General features: G+C 35.1%; 1 long non-coding RNA gene across 3 annotated transcripts in view; it reads left to right on the top strand.

The window, feature by feature from the left end:
• Positions 1 to 22,863, top strand: part of LOC139075138 (uncharacterized) — a 784,499-nt gene that overhangs the window by 222,084 nt on the left and 539,552 nt on the right. For all 3 annotated transcript variants that reach the window (XR_011525238.1, XR_011525237.1, XR_011525239.1), the window contains one exon: positions 9,772 to 9,871. This is a non-coding gene — a long non-coding RNA (uncharacterized lncRNA). The remainder of the gene's footprint in view (positions 1 to 9,771; positions 9,872 to 22,863) is intronic.

The following is a 22,863-nucleotide window of genomic DNA, read 5'->3' as shown; positions in this document are numbered from 1 at the left end:
AAACAAATTGAAGAACAATATGGTAGTGTAATCTCACTTCTTAAAGGTTTCTATTTTCATATGTGCATAACAATAATTTTTAAAAATACCAGTAACATTACCAAAGTACCTAGGTTTTGTATTCTAAGATTATTAAGTATCAGTTTGTCAGAACCAATTAAGAAGATATGAACAGTGTGATGACTTGACTTTGGGTGAGTATATCACAGAATTGTGGACATTTCCAGGTGAGAATCTGAGAAATCATCTAGTATAGTGAATAGGAGTGTTACTGAACCAAAGTGTATTCCCTCCTGGCAAGTTAAATGAGACTCTCCATCAGAAGTAGTTGTCTCATAAAGTAAAGTATATTTGCAGCAAATAGGAGACCATTTGGAATCATTTCGAAAGTCGAGGCGCCCCCAAACAAGGGAAAGCAGGGACATTTATTTCGGATGGGGAATGAATATTCAAAAAGGGAGAGGTGAATATTCGCTTGCGCAGGCTCAGTTGGAAAACATGCTTCCACGTATACTGCAGGTTATGGTAATAAGGCCTAAGCGCCTCCTGGAGAAGAGATCTTAGCATTAAAAATAAAGGCAGAGACCATAGGTGTAGCTCTTGTGCTGAGGCTTGGTTTGGTTCAGGGTGGTTGGTGACTGCATCTCCTTAACATAACAAAAGAAAAAAAAAACAATTTGGAAAAACAATTAAATGCTTTCAAACCCACCCTTGAGTTCCTTGGGACAATTAGTCAGTGACAGAAGCATGACCTAAACAGGTGACAGCACTGCAGACCTTTGAGCTTGATTGCTATGTGATTTAGGATTGCTACTTAAATTCTCTGAGCTCCACTTTCCTACTGTATAAATTGAGATAATAGGAATGGTTGATGTGCATTGAGGGCTTGTTATGTGCTTGGATATTTTATCTTATTTAAACCCCACACCACCAAGTCCATAAGGAAAGTAATATTATTTCTATCTTACAGATGAAGAAACTGAGGCGTAGACAAATTAAGTAACTTGTCGAAATTGTATAGTTAAGCAAGTCTTAGCCTTGGCATTCCAACCCCAGCAGACTGACTGCACCCTTGCCACTACACCAACACTCCGTATAGTTCCCCGTCCATGCTAAGAGCTATTTTGTTACAAAAATGGATACTGTGTATAACCATCATAGCAGAATGCCTGACATGTGGTAAGCTCCCATTAAATGTAGTTATTATTTTTTTATTCCATGGATAATTGTACTATGTTCTGAGGGGGGCCAGAGAGCAGAGGACTGAACAGCCAAACCTTTGTTTAATATATTGGAATTTGACCTCAGATTTAATTAAATGTATGGCTGCAAAAGTAAAATTGTACAAAGCAGTGATTTATATGTTAAACTGAAAAAAAATTGACACCCAGGCAGGTTAAGTTTTCTCCCCATGATCAACCAGCTAGTTAAAGGCAGAATTTTTCCTTCATTTTCCTTTCCTTCCTTCCTTCCTCCTTCCCTCCCTGCTTCTTTCCTTACTTCCTTATTTCCTTCTTCCTTATCTTTTTCCCTCCACCTCCCGTCTTCCTTTCTTTCTTTTAGTATGTAGGGAATGTTGACTTGGCATGTACTTGCAATAGGAGTATATACTACCTTTAAAATTAAAATCTAAACACCTAAATTCATGAACTCTTATTGAAGCTGCTGTAAGTTTGGTGAACCAATAAAAATAGCAACATGATTTGGAGTGTGGTCATAGACAGCTGAAGGGAGGAATCTGAGGGTGGAGAAGAAGTCACTATATAGCTGCCAACTAGATGACTGGACACCTGCAATATGTGTGGGTGCCAAATAAACTCAGATAGAATCCTGGTACTCAGGAGTGGAAGATAAAACAAATCAATTAGAAATGTGCAATTTAGAGAACATTATATATTGATGGTAAACTTAGAGTTGATGGTAGCAAGTGAGATGGCAATGTGCCACAGTTATCATATCTGACATTAGAGGGAGGTTAGCAGAGCTGTCTGCACAAATTTAAAGATGGAAGGTCATGGCTAGTGGGGATGTGATCTGACAGCAGTCCTGTACTAATATAGGCTATTATATAAAAAAGCAACTCTGAAAACTCATAATAGTTCTTAAACTTTGCCCAATAGCAGAGATAAATGACTTCATAGTACTCAGGAATCCAGTCCCGGCATGCTTCAAAAATGCTTTAAGAATTCTCCAGCATGAGGGACAGTGGTAAGCCCAGAATGTGGGGTGGGCAGTGAAGTGACTATCCTACAAGTAGTGTTGGGTGGGAGCAATTCAACTGTATTTCCTAATTCTTATGAACCAGATGGATAATTGGGCACAGAGCTCACGTGCTGGTATCATAGGCTTAAATGATGCTTTTACTTCAATTGTGGTCTTATGAATCTTCAAAACCTTGATGTTTTACTTTGCCTGCAGTTTTCCCTGGGGTAAACCTTGGCATAGGATCATTTGATATTTTTGTAATGTTAGTACTACTTCTGCTAGGTATGTATATTTAGCAACATTGTTAACTTTTACATTATGTATTTTCTCTACATCTTTGTAGGATACATTCTGAGTTTTTAAGGTATATTTTTGGTTGGCATTAAATTGTTGTCAAAAGCATTATCAAACTTCCATCCCAATTCTTATTAAAAATATACAAGGTAGTAACAATTCAGTTTGCTTTTCTAACGGAAAAAAAATTTTTAAATGCCTAATTTGTAATTGAATAATCTCCAAATTGATGAGATCAGGAGGGAGAACATATTATTGCTTATTTAGTGCAGTTGAGAACACTGATGAACTTAGTCTGTGAGCTGTTACTCAGGTATTGAAAGTAAACCTTTCCAAACACCAAGATAAAATTTGCATTAGAAGTCTGTTTTATTGCAAACTAAATTTCTATGCAACTTTTCTTTTATTTCAAAATGGCATAGTAATTAGCTCAGCTGATGGTGTAAAGTCTTGCCACGCATTTTTCTTAAGTGAATTAATTTTTGAGTTCTGTAAGAATACACGAATGCTTGTAACATTTTTTTCAGCACTTCAGAATTGAAATAACACCAAAATAATTTTTTAAATGTTACAAAATAAAATCCAGTCTAGCCATAAGTGTGTCATGATAGAAATTTTACAGTTTCACTCTGTTGTACATGAGGATTTCTAATAAAGAGCGTGACAAAGTGTCTGTTACCCAGGTGGGACTGAGTATTGTTTCTGAACAAAACGTCTCTCCTCTGGGGTCTCAAAGTCTAAAGATATAAGGGTCTAAAGGTATCATTTCACCTGATGAAAAGTAAAAATAAAGTAATTGAAGCTAAAAGCTGGGCAAATGAAGCAGGATGGCTTTTGTTTAAAATAAAACTAATATGTGAAACAAGTAGCAAACATAAAGATGGACGGACCCGAGAATAGAATCCTGTCTCAAATTAAACCCGTTTACCTAAATTTGAGTATCAACCATGTTGACATCATGGAGAAGTGTCAAGAGAGCTGACATTCTTAGAAGACATAACATCACCTGTAACCTTTAGAGAAAGCCGCTTTCTGAAAGCCCTAAAGGCAGAGTGGTCCGACTGGCATTTGTATAGTGTGGTGGGAGATGTTAAAATAGCAACACACGGAACCCTTTCTAGCAATTTTTATGCCATGGACAGTGAGGCTTTTGGAAAGAAATCTATACGTAGTGATTTGTCACCACTCATGTAAAGTGGAATAACTTCAGCTGGTTTTTTTTTTTTTTTTTATTTTTCCAGATCAGAAAGTGCTATACCCAAAGTGAATAATAAATCAAATTTGAATCTTTTCGTCTTGATATACACATCTCTGAGGATATTATTTTTAAAGCTAACATTTATTCCTTCGTTTTCCACAGAACTGAAGTCCAATTTTATAACTTTGCAAATTTTTTCAATCACTTCCTTTGGTGTAACAATTACAAGTGCAACATATTTGTAATAAAACTGTCAACCATGGTTCAATTCAAAATGTATCATGGGGAAGTCAGACTTCTGAAGTGGGAAAAGTCTGGTACTTTTCTTTGAGAAGCAGTGAAGGTAAACTCACAGGACACTTAAAAATCAAATAGCAGTTTCCCAATCTCAAGGAAGTTTGAAATCAACTTTTCATAATTACAAACCAAATATTAAAGGTACTTCTAAACTATTGTTTCCACCTTTTAGAGCCAATATTGGTGTACAGCTTCTTTTCTTCAGCTGAAACAAAATTAAGTTACTGCATATTTGGGAAATAGAAGAATATCAACTAATATTTAACCCTAAATCAGCTACATTTTTACCGTGAATGGGCCTTTTGTGATCATTGTGACTCTAATGGTTTTTGTGTATGTTTGTGAAGTGTGTAAGTGACGTTAGCTATCTTGCCACCATCCAAAGAATCTCGGGAAGATTTGTAAGTCCTCTACCCTATGTATACTTGATAATTCTGACTATACTCTACAATTATTTACTGAGACTATCCTCTTGAGTTTATACATCAGAGATTTAACCTCATTGCCCAAGTTTCCACATTTGTTTACATGATTTAAGATTTCAATTATTCATAATTGAGTGTGTGATGATTCGTTGTGTTCATCTTGTTTAATACTTTCATCCCAACAATAGTTTATAATTTAGATTGAGTAGATATTATCTCTGAGGTTTTGGTTTTCTCACAGTCAACATTTTGTGTTATAAGAGGAAAGCAGTCTGAAATTACTGACAACGTTTCTTTACTTAAACTAGCAAAATATTTTATTTGGATACTGATAAGGTTCAATAAATATGAAGAATTTTGGATATAGCAATTCAAGAATACATTTCTGGCTAGGGTTGAAACCATAGTTTACTTAATATACATACATATGAGTTTAGTGTTTGAATGCTATCTCATAAAATAAGCTTCTGTTTGTAATTTTCATATTTACATCTTCTCCTCCTAAATTACATTTTAATTCCTAAAGGGCAGAGATCTTATTTCATGCATGTTTGAATCCTTCTTAAAACAGGGTTTTTTTTTAATGTAGTAGGCATTCAATTGCTAAAGTAAAACTCCACTTTTCTAATAACTCTGAAGATTTACTAAATCATGATACGAGTGTTTCGGTAGGGTATTGGGAGTTGCTGAGTTGAAATGTCAGGATATTATAAGATTAATTGTAATGACCTCATGCCTTCTAAAGCAGCCCGGCGGTAGGCATGCCAGGGAGTAGAAACCCTATGTAGAAATTTCCCTGGGTGAACAGGACGTCCATGGAGAATAAGTTTAATTACTGATTCTTCCTTGTGTCTTCTATCAGTCTAAACCTCTGAGTTATATATAATTTATTACGCAGATATATCATCTGGGAAGCTTTCCAGATTCATCTTTAAGATTCAAACTTTCTAATCTGTGGTTCTTTAGGTCATCCTCTTACATTAGAAATAAGACCAGTAGCAGTACATTAATACCAAAAGATAGAATGAAAATTCTCTTATATTGAAATCCTTTAGGAATCATATTGGAAATTTGTTGTGAGTGGAGAGTATAAAAATGTTGTGTTTTCTATTTCTGGCTAAAGTTTTAGTAAAGTAAATTTATTTACTGCTGTTAAGTCTATAATTTAATTTTGATAGAGGATTCTATTTACTGATAACAGCATAATGTTTTGAAAACATTTACTAAATCAAGTTAAGTATTTACACAAGTGACGTGTTCAACATCAAAAATAAAAATGACATACTAGGGCATTCTTTATCCTCAAGTTGGAATAATGTAGAATGTCATCTCATTCTTAGATAATGGTGACACAAATCTGATCCTTTTAGTTTTCTTGGCAGAAGAAAAAAATGTATGCTGGAATTTACACATTAGTGAAGTCACATTTCTGAGATAAGATTGTACAACAAAGAACAGCCTTTACTTAAGATATTTTAGACAGTGCCTTTTTCCTACAGGTTAGACACACACACACACACACACACACCGCCTTAGAAAATACATGTTGATCCTATGGCAAACTTTTAATTCACCAGGTTACTTGCTTTGTGAAGTTAATTGTGACCAATCTGTGTGAAAGAGAGAAAGTTATTTTTCATAACTGACTTTGAGACAGCTATATCAACTCTTTCTTTTTTGGCATTGAAATAAGACATAAAATTCAGTGAGAGCCAACTGGTCTGCTCTGCTTTGATGTTTCCTACTCTAGATCTCAGTCTTTTGAACCCTAAACTTTTGACCTGACCACTAGTTCTGATATATATGGGACATATTTCATGCATTCTTGGTTGCATTTCAATAATTCTAACTATTACAAACAATGCAGCTTTCCTTCAATAGAAGGGGACTTTTAACCAAAAGCAAATTGTTTGGTCAACAAAATACTTTGTTAGAAAATAAATATTCCTAGTTCCAAAGTTTTTTCAGAAATTTTTTTTACTCTTTCGAATTTCATATTCCTCTTTTATTCATTTATTGTTACCTTGTACTCTTTTCAATACTAAGATGTTGTAGTACTGAAATGTAACGTACACTACAAATGGCCTAGTTGGAAAAATCTATTAGAAAAACAGTAAATACATATATGGCATATTTAGAAAAAGATCCTGAAGAATGTGACTTGTGTATGTATGTGCATACTTGTGTATGTATATACAAGGTGGTAACATAAATTGACTCTGGATAAGTTAGAGGAATTATGGGGTTTAGTTATAGACTTTTGCTTATCTGGATTTCTTGATTTCTCTTGAATGAGCCTGCATTGCTTTTGTAAAGTGAAATCTCCTTCCATTTCTTATGCCTCAGGAGAAAGAAGGTCTAGTCCTTGACTTTGCAGGACACCTAAAATGAGAAATGAAAGTCAGAACTGAGTCTGAGAAGGAGATGGAAAATGCCACAGGAAAAATGCCAGTGGGCAAGTTACACAAATGTGAGCACATATGAGCACACTGTGTGTGTGTGTGAAAATTCTGTACACACACACAATTTTCTTTTCTCAGATATTATTCTGGTCACATATTAAACAAAACAGTGCTTGGAGAAAAAGATTCAGCTAATAATACTCAAATGCTCTATAAATATTCACAATTGTCTGCAAGCTGGATGCTGATCCATCCTGCCTAGTAGTTTATTCCCCCTGTGACTCTTTTTCAGTGCAAAGAAAAAGATACTTGACTGAGCAGACAGGATCAGCATGATGCAAGTACTGGTAGGAGTTGCATAAAGGAATATCGCTTTGAGAAAAAAGTCAAACCTCATTTCAATTTCAAAATATTTTTAAACATTCTGTAATTTTGGTCAGTATGTGGTTTCATATTTGCAGTTATAAAGTGTTATATTTTTGCATAAATTGCAGACTCAACACTTAGTGAGCTTTTGGCTGGCGTAAAAACATCGACGACATTTTAGAAAGCTTGTGTGTGTGTATAAAGGACAGTCACATATAAGGGATGAGTTCCTGAAGACCTAGCATAATTCAAAATTATCGTAATTCAAGAAAATTTTCCTGAAGAATGAATGTAAACAGTGGATGCCTTCTTCAAATGCATAAATCTTCAAATTTCTAGCGTATTTTAAAAATTCTTTTTTTCTCAGCATTTTCTGTAAATTATTCACAGTGATCTCTCCAATGATGACATTATGGAGAATCACAGTGGTTCAGTCATAGTTTGTATCATTTCAAAGTCCATTCAGAAGACAGAATCTGCAGAGTGATTTGAACAAGGAAAGTTATAATAAAGAATTATTAACTATAACTATTGAGCAGGCAATGAAACATATATTTGGAGCCAATGGGCAATAAGTTGATAACAAGCGCAGCCTATAACAAGGGATTGTAGTTGCTAGGGGTTGCGGGTAATAAGAAAATTCTAAAGAATATAGTATTAGTAGCTATAAAGAGCAGCCCCTACCTCTAGGAATGAGAGCACCCAAGGAAGAGTTGCCTCTCCAAGACTGAGATGCAGACCTTGATGGAGATGGCATGGCTATGGCTCACTGGATGGGAGAGAAATCTTTGTCTTGCTGCACTGGTAGAACTTGCTAGAAATATGCTCTCTACAACGTGCCAGAAATCCACCTCTGAGGGTGCTGGGGAAAGGTCTTTACCATGAGGTGTCTCTCTAGAAGGCCTTCAACTACAAAACTGCCTGAAGTGGATGACTGGGGAAGCTGCTGGCCTCTGGGTGCTGCTACTACCACACACATACATGACAGGAGCCAGGTGCCATGGAGGCTACTGTGCTGCTGGTGTAGCTGTGGTACTGGAGAAACTGCCTGTGCAGCAGGAACCTGTCCAGGAGCACACCAGAACTAGTAAGGAAAGCACTTTTCTCGTGCAATGTCCTTCTAGTACCCTCTTGACAAAGCTTAATATCATGCCACCTAGCAAAGAAAAAAACACTTAAAGCGTCCTTCTCTTTTTTCATTGAGCAAGTAGTGAATGATGTATTTGGAGCCAATGGGCAATAAATTGATAACAAGCACAGCCTTTATCTTAATATTTTATTGCCTCTAAATTTTACTATCATATTATTGATTTCCTGATTTTTCCTCCCTAGCAGTCTGTGCCATTATGGGCACTTAATCATTTGAAAAATAAAGACTATAAAAAGATTTTAAATTACACTGATGGTGAACATTAAAATAATGGCATGCTATGCACTCAAAATAACTTACGAAAGTGTTTAAGCACATAAAAATGTGTTGCTCTCATAATAGGAATATATACCAATTTAAATGAATTTATTTGAATTTATAACTCAGCTCACCATCATCTTAGAAATGAAGCAATTCTTGATGTGTTTAATTTTTTGATGTTCATATTTTATATTTTGCATAAAATGAGATTCATAAATATATTTTTATCATGTTATTTCAAATTTCTTAAGTCAAATTTATAGAAACTGATCTTGCTAAGTATATCCCCCACTGCATGGTTAAACCATTATCTTTCTCTTTGCTATTGGGAGAACAGACAGAAGAGTATAGCGTGATCACCCTAAACCTATCACCACTATAAAGGAAAAAATTTGTTCAATTTTCCCAGTGATGATTTAGTGATTTTCCAACACCTTAAAATTGTCATTCAACTTGTGCTTGACTCATTCTTACTTGCTTAGTTAAAATTATATTTGGGGGGACTTTCCTCAGCTTCTTAAGCCATTTTACTTTTCAGAGTTTCACATTAATTTTAGAGAATAGTAGTTTGGTGTTCTGGGCCTAGAGCCAGCACTGTATATCCAAACCTCTAATCTGAATTAGTCACTCTGTGAAATTATGCATGTCATTTAACCCTTCTCTTTAGTTTCTCAACCTCTGAAGAGGAGGCACTGTTTTCCCTGATGGTGCTGAAACTGATATTATTATATTTTAAAACGTCTTCAAATCTATAAAAAATAGGCTTAGGTCTGTTTTATAAGCATTTTTCTTCAAGCTGAGTTTTTTCTTTCTGTAAAACCAGTGCTAATACTACAAGGAGAAAATCATTTTCCAAGATGGGTACTCGGTTGACATTCCTGGCTTATGAAAGACAATGATTTCATGTAAGCGAGTGCCAGGTATGCCTTTGGGCTTTATATTAATTTGTGAAACATTCCTTTCATTATGTTTCCTGTTCAAAAATTATGCACATTTGAATCAAAGCCCAATGACAGTGTCTAGTCACTGAAAAATATTTATTTCTCCTTGGAAATCTTACCTGCTTAATTACCCAATCTTTTGGGAACACAGCCAAAGCCTAGAGTGAGTCTTTTGTTGTAGGAAGAAAAGAGAAAAATAATTTGGTGCTAAGGGGAAACATCTCTCTTACAGCTCTTACGGACCATCTTGTCACGTTTGGAGTTGCTCTGCTAGGCTGCCGTTGTCATCTGGTTTCGTGTCATTAGAGTTCACATGATATGATTACCCTAAGGTAAAGAACTCTTTTCCTTTACCACCCTTCTTTTTTCTTCTGCTCTCTCATATTTGTGTCCAGCTTGCTCTGGCTTGTTCATATTCTGGGAGTAATGGGGTGAAGTTAATATAAGACAGTTAACTCTCAATTACTCAGAGGCTAATTATCCAGTCTATTGATTGCACAGTCCAGCCTCTGCTTTTCCTGCCTTTTAAAGGGTGGTTGACTGCCCATTAGCACTTAAACCAGACAAGAGTAGGAGGTGGAGAAGGAAAGTGATCAAATTCAAATCTATCTATTTTGCAGCTTATTAGCGCTAGTTCGGAGCTTAGGTGAATGGCAAAAATGTGGTTATATATACCTGTATATTTAATTTAGTCTTGCTTTTCCTTGTCATCTCTTACCATGGATAATTGAGTTGGCTTCATTACCTTATGTTCATATAGTTAATTCTCAGAAGTTGGGTTTTTTATTCTCTTGGAGCAGTGGCTTAATTGGTACTTAAGGTATATGAGGGAGTTATGGATAAGCTAGATAAACTTCATTTGTCAAATATGGACACCAAGACACAGAGTGTTCAAACTGAAGAAGGGCACTTCAAGCTGAGGATGGGCCACAGTGATTTTTTTCACTTTTTGGTCTGAGTTCACAAATGTACAGATATGATAGAACCATCTAATGGTAATTCCTCTTAGCCAATGGTTCCCTATAGTGATCTGTGAATCTGGTATAATGCAGCCATGAGGAGTTAGGGTTTCAGGTTTGGCTTGTGGTTTCTTTCTCAGTTGTGCTACTTCTGGCTGATTGAGCTTGATATACAAATATATTTCACTTAGCAGAATGTATGTAATGTAGTAAGCATTCAATAATGGGTCTTTGTAATTCAAATTGTAGTGATAATAGTTGTAGTGGTAATAGTACAACTAATAATAAAGTCTCTGAGTTATTTTTAATATTTCAAGAAGAATAAATGAAACCATACATTTACCTGTGGCAAGACCATGTAGGTTATTAATTAATGCAGGCTTATGTAGTAATTTAATCTCAAATTATGGTTTTATGAAAGGTTATCCTTAGTGCAAGTCCCTTATTTTATGACTACAAAAACACAGGCCCAAAGAGTACAACTGTTTTCCCAAGTTCACCCAACACGTTAAGGGCAGAAATGCCAGTGGAATAAAGATGTAGGACTGGTGGCTTTTAACTCGCCCTTTTCCTCCCAATTGTTCTGATGTTAGATCACCAATGATTTGATTCCTAGAATCAATAAGTGACCTCCATTTACCTTTTACTCACTGTCCTGCTCAGTCCTCATTGCCTGTGTTCTTAATTTCCTGACTAGAAATGGGACAAAAGAATAACTTTTATGAACAAAGAAACCTGGGAGAAATTATGACAGCAGCAAATCCTTAGGGTAGTAGTAAAGCAAAATGCAATGGAATAACAGTGAAAGTGTGTCACTTCTAAGGCAAGGCTTTTAGAAAATAGATATGCCCTTTCCATATGTTTCTTTTTCTACCAACTGGGTACAGAGGACTATGAAGTCCTAGAAGTATTATAAGATGGGTGGATCCTGGGCCCCTGAATCATTACACAGAAGGAAGCAACTCTCTAGACAAGAATGTCTGCATTCAACTACAAAGTTCCATCATAAAAGCTAATGGCATTTTGGGGGTATGCTAGTACTGCTACAAATAATATCTGCACTATTTTTTCACAATAAATGTGATAAAGTGACAATCTCTGAACCATAATACCTATGTACATAAGTTTTATATTTTGTTATAAAAAGAAAACTTAGTTTGGCATAAATACTTATTGTTTATTTTATTGACGAGGTTTCTAGTAGTTATTTGATAAGGCATATGTATTAATGGTTTCAGTAATGCTGAAATACAAATTTACATTCTTCCCAAATAATCTTTGGTAATGGAAAACAAAACAAATTATATTTCAAATTATTGGACTAAAAACAATAATGAGCAGAGCATGCAGAAGAGCACATACTAAGTGTGCAAGAATGCTTGAAGTCAAAGCAACAGTAATCTAGCACACTTTTTAATAAGTATAGTACTTTTTATTCTACAAAGCAAAAAGCCGTCAATGCTATGAAATTATGTGAATTCTATAACTAGTATTTCTTTTTCATAGTGAAATCAAATTTGTAGTTTCTTCTTTTCTCTATCATTTCACCAGGGTCTCAAAACCATGTTAATGTTTACAGTTCCTCCTAGAACCACCCACTGTTTAATCATCATATATTCACACACAGAGATGTGAGCACATTTTAAAAGAAAAACTCCTACGATACCCCGGATCCCATAACCCAGATCCCCATGCATTCGTCTTCAATGCTTTAGCTAAAACCTACTACCAGAGCTTTCTTCATGCCCCTGTCTTCCTGCCAGTCTCATTTCCTCCCTATCATGCTACTTTGTAACTCAGAGATTCTTTAAGATCCTTTAAGAGATTCTTTAATAAACAGTGGCTCCTTTCCCAGAATTATCACTGTTAGAGGACTGAGCTCTTAAAGAGGCAGAGTCTCTGGGTCGAGAACCTATGGGTGCTCCTGCTCGAGTAAAAGTTAAATCATCAGGCTAGATTGGGGTTGATAAACCAGTTGTTAGCAGGGCAGCTTCCAGATTCCATGGCTATAAATGTGAACAATTGTGCCAGCCACTCTACCCAGTATAATCTGAGATGAGATTCCACTTTCTCTCAGACTCAGTTGCTGCATGCCTCTCACAGTGCAGGCATATCACAACACTGAGAAGGATCAAAGCAAATATTTTTCATATAAAATACCTCTCACATTTCATCTAGTACTCAACTAAAAGACAGTAATGTGCTTTAAGACTGGAGGGAAAAAAGCAACCTTGGGTCAATGTTGAACTTACTGAAAAGATATCATTGAGCAAAATTGTTGATGGTCGATTCTACATGATTTTTACTGTGTAAACAGATTTCAGAATCTAAGTTCTGAGTAAGATGTGAGAATTATGGTCCAATAGGATTGGAAGAAACAGATGATGCCTGCATGTTGCTTCCTTAGGCACAGAGCCCTTAGCGGGGCATGTTTTTCCCCTTTCTTCCTGTCTCCCTCCCTCCCCGCTTCCCTCACTCACTCTATTCCTTCCTTCCTTTTCTTTTTCAGTGAGAGCAGCTGCATCAGGTTTGTGGAAACATGAGAATAAGTGTGTGGGCCTTCCCCTTGTTGGTTACTTCTATACACATTTTCCTTCCATTCCTCTGATACAACTGAATCAAGCTTGCCTTCTGAACTTATTCTGAGAAGTGGCTGGTACAGATGTTTGGGAAAACAAAAAGACCTGCCTGACCTTCTTTCAAGAATCTATCTTATTGCCACTCTCAGCTTTACCCTTTGTGCTTGAATGATATCTTTTACCTTTCCCCCTCTCTAACAGGGGCTGGTTTTTATATCTCACAAATGGAAATTTGGATTAAAATGCAGATATCTCAGGGAAAGTCAGCTATTTAACTGAGAATCATTTGTGCTGGGAGTTGAAAATTGCTGTAAGCCTTTGACCTGAAACAGAGGAGAGAGAGTTTGAGGTAGTGTGTGTGTGTGTGTGTGTGTGTGTGGCGAGGGGGAGAGTGGGTGGGATGGGTTCTTGGAGGTTAGGGAGAATTCACAACTCAGGAGGAATAGAGACCACAGAAAGAAGCTGGGCTTAGATTTCCTACTTCATCTTTTTGCTCAAGGCCAGCTCTGTTCCTATTCAACTAATGTGGATGCAAATAAAAGAGAGAGGCATTGAAAATATGCTACTGGCACAAGCTACTTTTCCATATTCTTTTGTAATGTGGATCTCTATCAAGTTTCAGGTCTAATGAGAAATTGCCTCTTTGCAACTATGGAATTTGTACCAATGTTTTGGAATAATCTTGCTGAGAATACAGAAAGAATACAAGCAATAGGACAGACTGTTGCAAATCAACTCATCTGAGTTTTTGTTGTGGGCAGGAGAGGCAATCATACTCCATTCCTGCTGACAGAACTCTGGCTCAGAAATAATTATTGGCAACATCCCTTTTCTATACCAAATACAATGAATAATTTTTTTTTTCAGTATAAATGCCATAATAAACTTCCTCTGTGAGGAATGAACAGAGATGAATGAAGCTTGGCGTTCCCTGGTTTATACTCGGAGAATAGCTATTCATTGTGTTTTATTCTCATGCTACAAAGTAAAATATGCAAGTTTATCTTTTAAAATCACTCAGGAAATGACAGTGAGTTGCAAAAGAGACACAAGAATATGGAAGGGAGAAAATAGAGGACACACTCATTAATAGAAATGTCTTGTCTCCCCCACAGGAAATGAAGCTAAAATATATTAAATTTCTCCTGAACATCAATCTGTATTATTGATCAATAATTCAATGTCTCGTCTGTTCATGTTTTTAATCCTCAATGCAAATTCTGGTGGTTTTGATATCCAGTTTGAATCTGTTATCATTGGGCCAATGCAGTGGAAGACATTGTTGCGCCCTGCCCAAGGCTCTAACAAGCCTCTATTCCCTGGTTTTCCATTAAAGGACTAAAAACCATGAGCGTCTTTTTTTTGTTTTGTTTTATAGAAGAATCTGTAATGGGAAAAATGACTATTCTGGAAGAAACAGTTAATATATTCAATGCTTTATTCAATTAGACCTACTGTTTCCTGATGGCCACCAACGGTGTTCAGCAGCAATCTCTAAAATTAACATCTAAGGCACAAAAGTCCCCCAACGAATAATTTCCACAACAAAAACAAAAAAAAATTAGCGAAGAAGCAAAATGTGAACTGAGGAAATTCTTAAGTTTTGAGACTAATGTGTCAGGAGGTGTTTCCAGTTTCAATCTTACTGGATTAGAAAAGTACAAAGTTGCACAGGTGGTACACTATCCAAACTGAACTTTAGACCCTACTTATTTCTTTCTCTAAAATGCGGTACAAAGTGGACTCATCTTTATTACAGTCTTTAAATAATTATTAAGCTTAATTGTCCCAGTTCATAGAAATTTTAAAATTAGCAAGTGGTGCTTATCTCTCTGCAGTGCTTAGTGTTAATAAAACATCCCGCTCCATAAACACATTTCACATCATATTTGTCCATGATTATTTCATTGTTTTTCCAAGTACAGATGCCAAGAGACAAAGTGTTGCCGAATTCCTGTAATTACCAGCGTTTCCCTCGATTTGGGTCCATGAAGTATGTAGTCAATCTCTATTGTCTTCTGCCTTCATTTTGAATCTGTCCCCAGTGCAGGAATGTCAAAAACACCATTTAGCTACACAGCCTGCTCAATTTAAAAAAAGGAAAATCACATTCAAGCTACTAATTAAGAGAAGAAGAGAAGTGAGCTGTGAATAAAAAGAACTGCCTTCTGAAAGGCTTTAAAGAGAAACTTGCAACTGTGCTGCATTCAGAAAAGGAATGATTTTTAGTTAGCGAAGCTAAATTCTAATGCAGCAGTTAGAGGCAGGAGTTCACTAAATCCTAAATATTTTAAGAGCAGTTGAGTGAATGAGAATTCAGGGAATGTCCATTTCTTTAATACCTGTAAAGTGGAGCTTAATTAATTGATTTTTTTCCCCAATTATCAGACACTTCTTTTTCTGGAAGCTGCTTCCATCCCTTTAAGATCATTTTGACAATTTTGTTAAATGTGCATTCCTTTGAAAAAAATACACTGATGTCCTATTAGGCACAGATATTTGGCAAAACTGTCAATGGAGTTGTCTCCTCAATAGAATAATTCTTCCAAATGATTTATTTCAACAGCTGTTCAGAAATATTTAGAATAAACTGTTTTTGGACCACCATAGACATAAGGGTAAATGATTTAGACAGGCGGGTAAATAGCAAACGGTAAAAAAATTCTTCCATTTAATGTTGTAATCTAGAACTGCTCCTATAAGACGGAGGTTAAATGGCAGTTGTAGATATAGAAGTAGAATCTAAGTAGGCTCTATGACCGGATATATTTTGAGCATAGGGAATGTGTCATATGTTACTCTCTCAAAATTAATTCTTCATTACTTTAATGCTCTATATATTGATTGATCAAACATATGAAAAGATCAATGTATTCAGCCATACTGTACTGATTTTCATCTGTCTGGGTAAACTGTGCAGGAGGAATACAGTTCCATTAAACTATTTGGACATTGTATGCCTCTATATGTTCCCCGAGATGCTTTGAACATGGTAGTCTAGACAATTGTCCTTGTTTCCACTGTTATTATTCCAGAAATGAGAAATCCATTAAAGTCAGTCAATATTTCACCATGTGTAGGGTCACTTTTTCTACCTTAGGACCTAGGTCTGGGGGCACTTACATAGGTAGGCCACTAGATGCTGCTAGTATTCTTTCCATTGCTCAGTATTCTTCAAAGATGACTTTCCCTTCCAGGATGAGAGTCATCAGACATTGAAGTCTGCCTTCTCAAATTGGAACCATTTGGCTTCCACCTCTAGGAATGACTTGGTTCTTATCTTCAACTAGTCCTTACCTCGCACAAGAGAAATTTAAGGAGGTCCAATTTTTGAGGTTTATCATCAAATGTCCTTGCAGAGTATTATCCCAAGACCTAGTCCTTACCCGATTTCTGTGTTTTCCTCTATACCTACATTTCAGCCTTGGACCTCACGCAGTGCCCCTGAACAAGTGGATTCTTGACAGTCTCCATTCGCCCTTCTACCTTCACCCCCAGAATACTGAGTTTTACTTCTCAACTTGATTTTGACAGCTGGGTCTTTGCCACCTTCTAAGAAAATTGCCTTGCCATCTGAATCTTCTGGTTGTTAAAATACATGTTATATGCATAAATTCAAAGTTAGTTCAGATGCAAGGGTAATATAGCTTCATTGTGGTGACCAAACGATTATAAAGTTTCATCTGGTAATGTGGCTAGATGACAGAGTGTTTCTTTCTTTTCTGTATCCACTTCTTCTCGCCATCTCTCTCTACCCACCTACTTAATAGAGTAAAATAGATGAAGATAATGTTCTTCGATATAGGGGATTGTTCTTTGCCCGAGGTTATGGAAGCAGCCCCCTTTGCTATCATAACATCAAAATTTTGGATCTTATTTGAGTGAGTCATGTTGCCTAAAAATTAAAACTTTAATGTGTTGCTTATAAAGCAATATTATTTTCTAAAATAGTAACATTATTTGAGATTACTTTAGTAAATCATAAATTTATGTTTTTGAAACTTCAAAATGAAATTTAAATAAAGAAAACTTCAAAACTTTAATTATCCATGCTGTTGTATGATATTTCTGTTATAAAAATATCTAGAACTTTTAACTATGTACCAGTACTCTACCAAAGCCTTTATAAGCAGTATCTCTTTTAAGCCACATAAACTTATTAGTAGGTACAAGTATTCACTCTACTTTTCAGATGAGAAAACTATAGCACAGAGAGGTTGTATACCTTTCCCACTGTCTCACAGTTGATGAGTAGTGGGGTGTGAATTCAAATGTAGGTTTGATATCAGAGTTCAGCCTATTAATCAATGTAATACACACCTCTTACTGTACTTTGTTTTATCTAATCAAATTTGGAAGAATTAGAATAGGTGCTAATCCTTCATGTAAATATATTTCTGTGAAAAAATATAAATTATGAAAAATAAGCTTTTTTGAATTATTTGCTTTAAATATATACTTACCCTTTACATACTGGGAGTCATGCTCTTACTCAGTCTCGTCTCACACATTTTCAGTCGTACTACTTGGTATGAAATGTCTATGGAGTTCATAAAGCAAAAGTCTGTCTTTAAGGTAAGGTTAGTATTGGGTTGGAAACAATTTTTTTCTCATGGATTTCTGAGTTCTTCAGGGATCTGGATTCCCTTGAAGAGACCGGTGGAGACCCTATCAGACAGATTGTCCATGTTTTGCTTGTGACACTGTCTATCATTTGGAAGAAACACGTGGATTCATTTTGTTCAATGTGATTTCTAAAGGGCAAGTTTGGTATAGACAGCATTGAAAAATGATTGAATGTAGTAATATAACAATTATTCTTACCTAGTTCACTTAAGAGGGAAAATAATTCAGATGCTCGTAGCTCAAAAAATAATGACAACTTTGAAACCTACTTCACAGCTCTGCAACAATTCCACAGGCTATGAAAAGGATAGGAACATATGCTCCTGCAACAAATACTGAGCTTTATTGGATGAAAATGAATTGGTTAGTATCATTGACTGAGGAAAGAAGACTCAGATGCAAATCTTCCCTCAAGAAAATCTTTTTAGTGAAAGAGACAAAACATAGAATATGAGGCAGAAAAACGCTAGGCACCAAGATAAATAACATACTATGGAGGTCAAAGGAAGAAGACATATCTTCTGCCTGAGATAATTTTGCAAAATATACTAGGGTTAGTTCCTTAAGTATTTAACACGCATGTACCCTAATTACCAATAGGTCTCACAGAGAAAACATATTGTACATAGCATCCAATATCATAAAAGATTAAAACCTATGGTGGTCTATTCAGTTGCTTTTAAGTGTTTCTGTCTGATTTGGTGAAATCTGAGGCCGATTTCTTAACTGTATCTTAATCAGTGTAACTTGAAGGTCCATAATAGATCTCAAGTAAGAAAACTAGGCTCTATGCTTAGACTTAATATTAACTAGTCATGATAACTTTGTTAATGATCTTTGTGTCTCATTATTTTATTTCTAAATGGGGGATACAGTTATTCCTCAGTATCTCAGAGAGAAAATTGTGACACCCTCTAGGTAAAAGCTAAAATGAATTAATCACATGGGAAGAAATTCTACCAAGGGAGATTGTTCAGGAAATGGATGGAATGGAAATAAGAAAAGTAAGATGATTAAAACAAAAAGATGAAATAGACAGAAGGAAGGGGCAGAATAAAAGCTGTTCCCAGAAAAATTAAGGAAAGTGAAAACCTAGAGTTTCTTAAGAGTGGAGGACAGATCCCATCTTTCAATGGACAATCCATCAGGATGACCAATGGAAGATCTGAAAATTCCGACATGGGTATTATGTTTTGGAACCTTGATTATAAAGTCAAGAGGATGACCCTGGGAGAATTGTTTTTAGTGGTTCAAGTACCAAATATGGAAAACCATAGTTTTAGTCAAAATGACATGAATATTACTTTCAAATTGATACCTGGAAAGTTTTTTTAAAGCATCAATTATCTGAAGGACTACTCCTAAGCAAGCAAAGAAAGAAAGAAAAAAACTATTAAATAGTTTCAAAAATTAAATCATTTCTAGGCATCCTTCACTCATTATAAAGATACTAAAATTCTTTAAGTTATCTAAATTTTAAAAATGGCTGGATTTCAAATGTGCAAGACCTAACTACCGCCTATAGAGTGAGACTATTCCATTTTAAAATAAAAGGGCCAAGGAAGAAGTTAATTTATATATTGAGACAAAGTATTTCAAAAATAAGTTATGTATGTCTTAGAAAGAAACTGGTTACAGTATAACAAAAGTATTGTCGGAGAATACTTACAGTAGGTGTAAATCCATTTCATAAAAAGCAAACAAAAAATATTCTTGGTATTGGCAAAAATTTGATGAAAGGAAGTAATATTTGGGTTCTAGTTGTTGCCACCTAGCTGTGTAATCATGACCAAGTTCTCTTATCCCTTTGGATAAAGGTGAAGAGACAAGAGGATCATTGACTTCAAAATTTGATTAGAAAGCTTCATACTGAAAAAATGTCCTCCAAATGGAGGGAAGATAGGTTGAAAATATAGGAGAAGTACTGCTGAAGTTTGCTATTACTTTTTAAAAACAACTTTGTTGAGATGTAATCCACATATACAATTCACCAATTCAAATTATACAATGGGATGTTTTTTAGTATAGTCATAAATTTATGCAACCATCCCCACAATCAATTTTAGAAGATTTTCCAAAAAGAAACCCCATACCTGTTAGTAATCACTAATCACTCTCTATTTTCCAGCAACTGTCCCCTTCAATGCCATCCCTAGGTGACCATTATTATGTATTTCCATTGATTTGCTTATTTTGGATATTTCATATAAATGAAATCCTACAATTTATGATCTGTTGTGACTGACTTCTTTCACCTATAATGCTTTCAATGTTCACCCATGCTGCAGCATGTATGACTATTTTATTATTTATTCATTCACTAGTTGATGGATGTTTGGGTAATTTCTACTCTTTGGGTATTATGAATAAGGCTGCTATGAACATTTCTGTCCAACTTTTTGAGTAGAAATATGTTTTTATTTCCATAATTTTTTTATATCAGAATTTTTTAATATCTGAGTAGCTTACGGTGAATAGACAGATTAAAAAGTATGACAAAGACAATAAAGGATAAAAACATTTTGCCTTTAAGTTTGTTAAGAGCATCTTCTTTACTACATTGTCCTTGAGGAAAATAGTTTCTCCAGAATAAAATTTGTAAAGATGTGAGGTAGCTATGAATGTAAAAGTTTTTTTGAGCTACTCAAATGAAAGGTAGGATATTAATCTAAGCTTTTTGGTATTATTATTGTGACTTTGGACTAGAAGATGATGTTGAAACTGCATTCTATCATAAAGGAAGAGATAGCTAGTATAATTAAAAAGTGTTTTGTCAATAGGGTCAAGCTTCTACTTATGATTCCAGAGCATTTGAGTTTGGCATCCCTTGATAGTTTATATTGTAGAGGGTGTATTGTTGTACATCTGGCCTCGTGTCTTTTAGGGAAGTTTACTCTCCATAACACCAGGTGGATTTTCAGTATGTGAGACATCCCTTTGGAACAAATTAACTGGGAGTAGAAAGGTGTAGGTATATATATTCTTGGGACTGAGTGATTAGTGAAAATATACATGGTAGTGATGAATATAAATAAAAAATTATTAGGAAAATAAGCAGCTGTCCTCTATTTAGATGTAGTAAACATATTTGTTAGAAAAAGAAAAGAAAACATCATTTATATAACTAAGGAAATAATAAACGGCTAATAAATTTGTGACTTTTAAAGTCAAGCAAACAAATAACTAAACATTCTAATTCCAATATATGTATTAACATAAAAATCCAATTTGAATTTGAAGCTAGGTCCTAAAATGTTTGAAAAATCTCTGAAGTGAGTTCTTTTTTAAACCTTGTTTGGAGGAAAATATTGGCCTTATCTTTCCATGCTTCTTGCAGATCTACGCTCTGGTCTCAAATGATAATAATCACACAAAATTTGTAAGCATACTGAGAAGAGCTGCCCAGAGAAGTCTTAATAAACCAGTAAGCACATGGGTAGCACCATGATGAGAAAATTAAGCCAAACTCTGAAAGGCACTCTCTTGTAGTACAATTTGAAATGTTTAAATTTGCTTTCTATGGGATTAGATTTTTAACTTTAAAAATTGATACTCGTTTAGAGAGATATTATCTCAGGGTACATGATATCCCGATACCCATATTCCTATCTGACTATCAGCTTTTGTATTTATATTTATCCTCCCAATGGTATAGTTCAGTTTTGTACTCCCATCGAGATCTTTTGTGCAAGCCTCTGTACAGCATTTAAGTATTTCTTCAAAAATAAAGCAGATAAATTTACTCTAGTTCTTCGAGTTCTAAGCATAAGATGGCTTGTCATTGGTCTTCCCTTGTCAACCCCTGTCAGACATAGAAACCATTTAGATAGTGTTGATTAAGCTTCTTAGCAGTTCATTTTCTTTCATTTTTGGGGGTTGACATTGGGAGTGAGCTTGTTTAAAGCCAAACAGTAAGGAATTCATGAAATGATACAATTTAATGGGTTTTAGAGCATCTGTAGACGATTTATGTGTAATAAAAAGCAATAAATAGAAGTTTACGTACTGGTTTTTTTTTTTAAATTGTGTAAAAACGAGTATCGAATCTTATTTCTTATATTTTTTGATTTTAGTTTTTTGTTTTGATTGCCTGATCACTTACGTTTACTTTCTAGTGGTATAACTAACTTGTTCCATATGCATTAGTACGATGACAATCACAGCTAAAATTTCTAGCTAGTGTTTACTACAAGCTGGGCACTGTTCCTGGTACTTTCACATATGTTATAACAATTCTCATCATTAAAACAAATTATGGTGGAGATAGATTTTTTTATCTAAGGAAGTGAAGGTGCGGAAAAGTTAAGTAATTTGCCCAAGATCACCATACAAGAATGTCGGAGATTAGATTTCAACTTAAACTGTCTGATTTCAGAGTTACATTTTTTAAAATGCTGCATCTGATTTTGTGTGTGTTAATATTATAAGCAGTCTCAAAGTTTTTTCATGGGTAGACATGAGTGGTGTAGGAAGGAGCCCTAAATATAGATTCACTTTTTGCCACATTTATATGTGTGTGTAATACACTCTTTCCTTAAGAGTATTTGCCCATTTAAAAAATGATAAAGCATTAAAGTCACCTATAAACTAGATAATTATTCTGATTTTACCTGAGATAGAGGAAACCTCTAAAGGAACATATATTGCCCAATTCAGGTCTTGCCAGTACCAAAGTTGGATCTGGGAACAAATGTAGGGTTCCCAGTCTTGTTCATCACATGGCACTTGCCTCTAGGAATTAAATACAACATCCTCTAAATCTGTCAAATCTAAATATGAATCTCTAGCCATGTTGTTCAAATCCTCTAGAAAAATAATAACCTCCATGGTGTAGAGAAAGCAAAGATGTATCATTTTGTTTAAAAATAGGTATTATGATATTTTAAATAGCATATAATATAATGTCAACATCTTTGAAGGAATAAGCAAAAATAAGTCAAGCTAATTTGCTAAATTCTCCATGGTGCTTCAGTATCAATGTCCTTCAAGTACATTTTTTCATAGCAACTCCTTCTAAAGAAAATGTCTTTCATAACTTCAATGTGTAGAGTAAAATTAAATATCACCCTTCTTAATATGAATTTCCTTTTAAATTAATACGGAGCATTTAGTTTTGTTCATGTGAACTTCATAAAGGAAGCCTTATTATAATCACAATGT

The sequence above is a fragment of the Equus przewalskii genome, chromosome 13 (genome assembly GCF_037783145.1).
Source record: "Equus przewalskii isolate Varuska chromosome 13, EquPr2, whole genome shotgun sequence".
In the NCBI taxonomy this organism is placed as follows: domain Eukaryota; kingdom Metazoa; phylum Chordata; class Mammalia; order Perissodactyla; family Equidae; genus Equus; species Equus przewalskii.
Note: the sequence above shows the minus strand (reverse complement) of the source record. Positions and strands in the feature narration are given on the sequence as shown.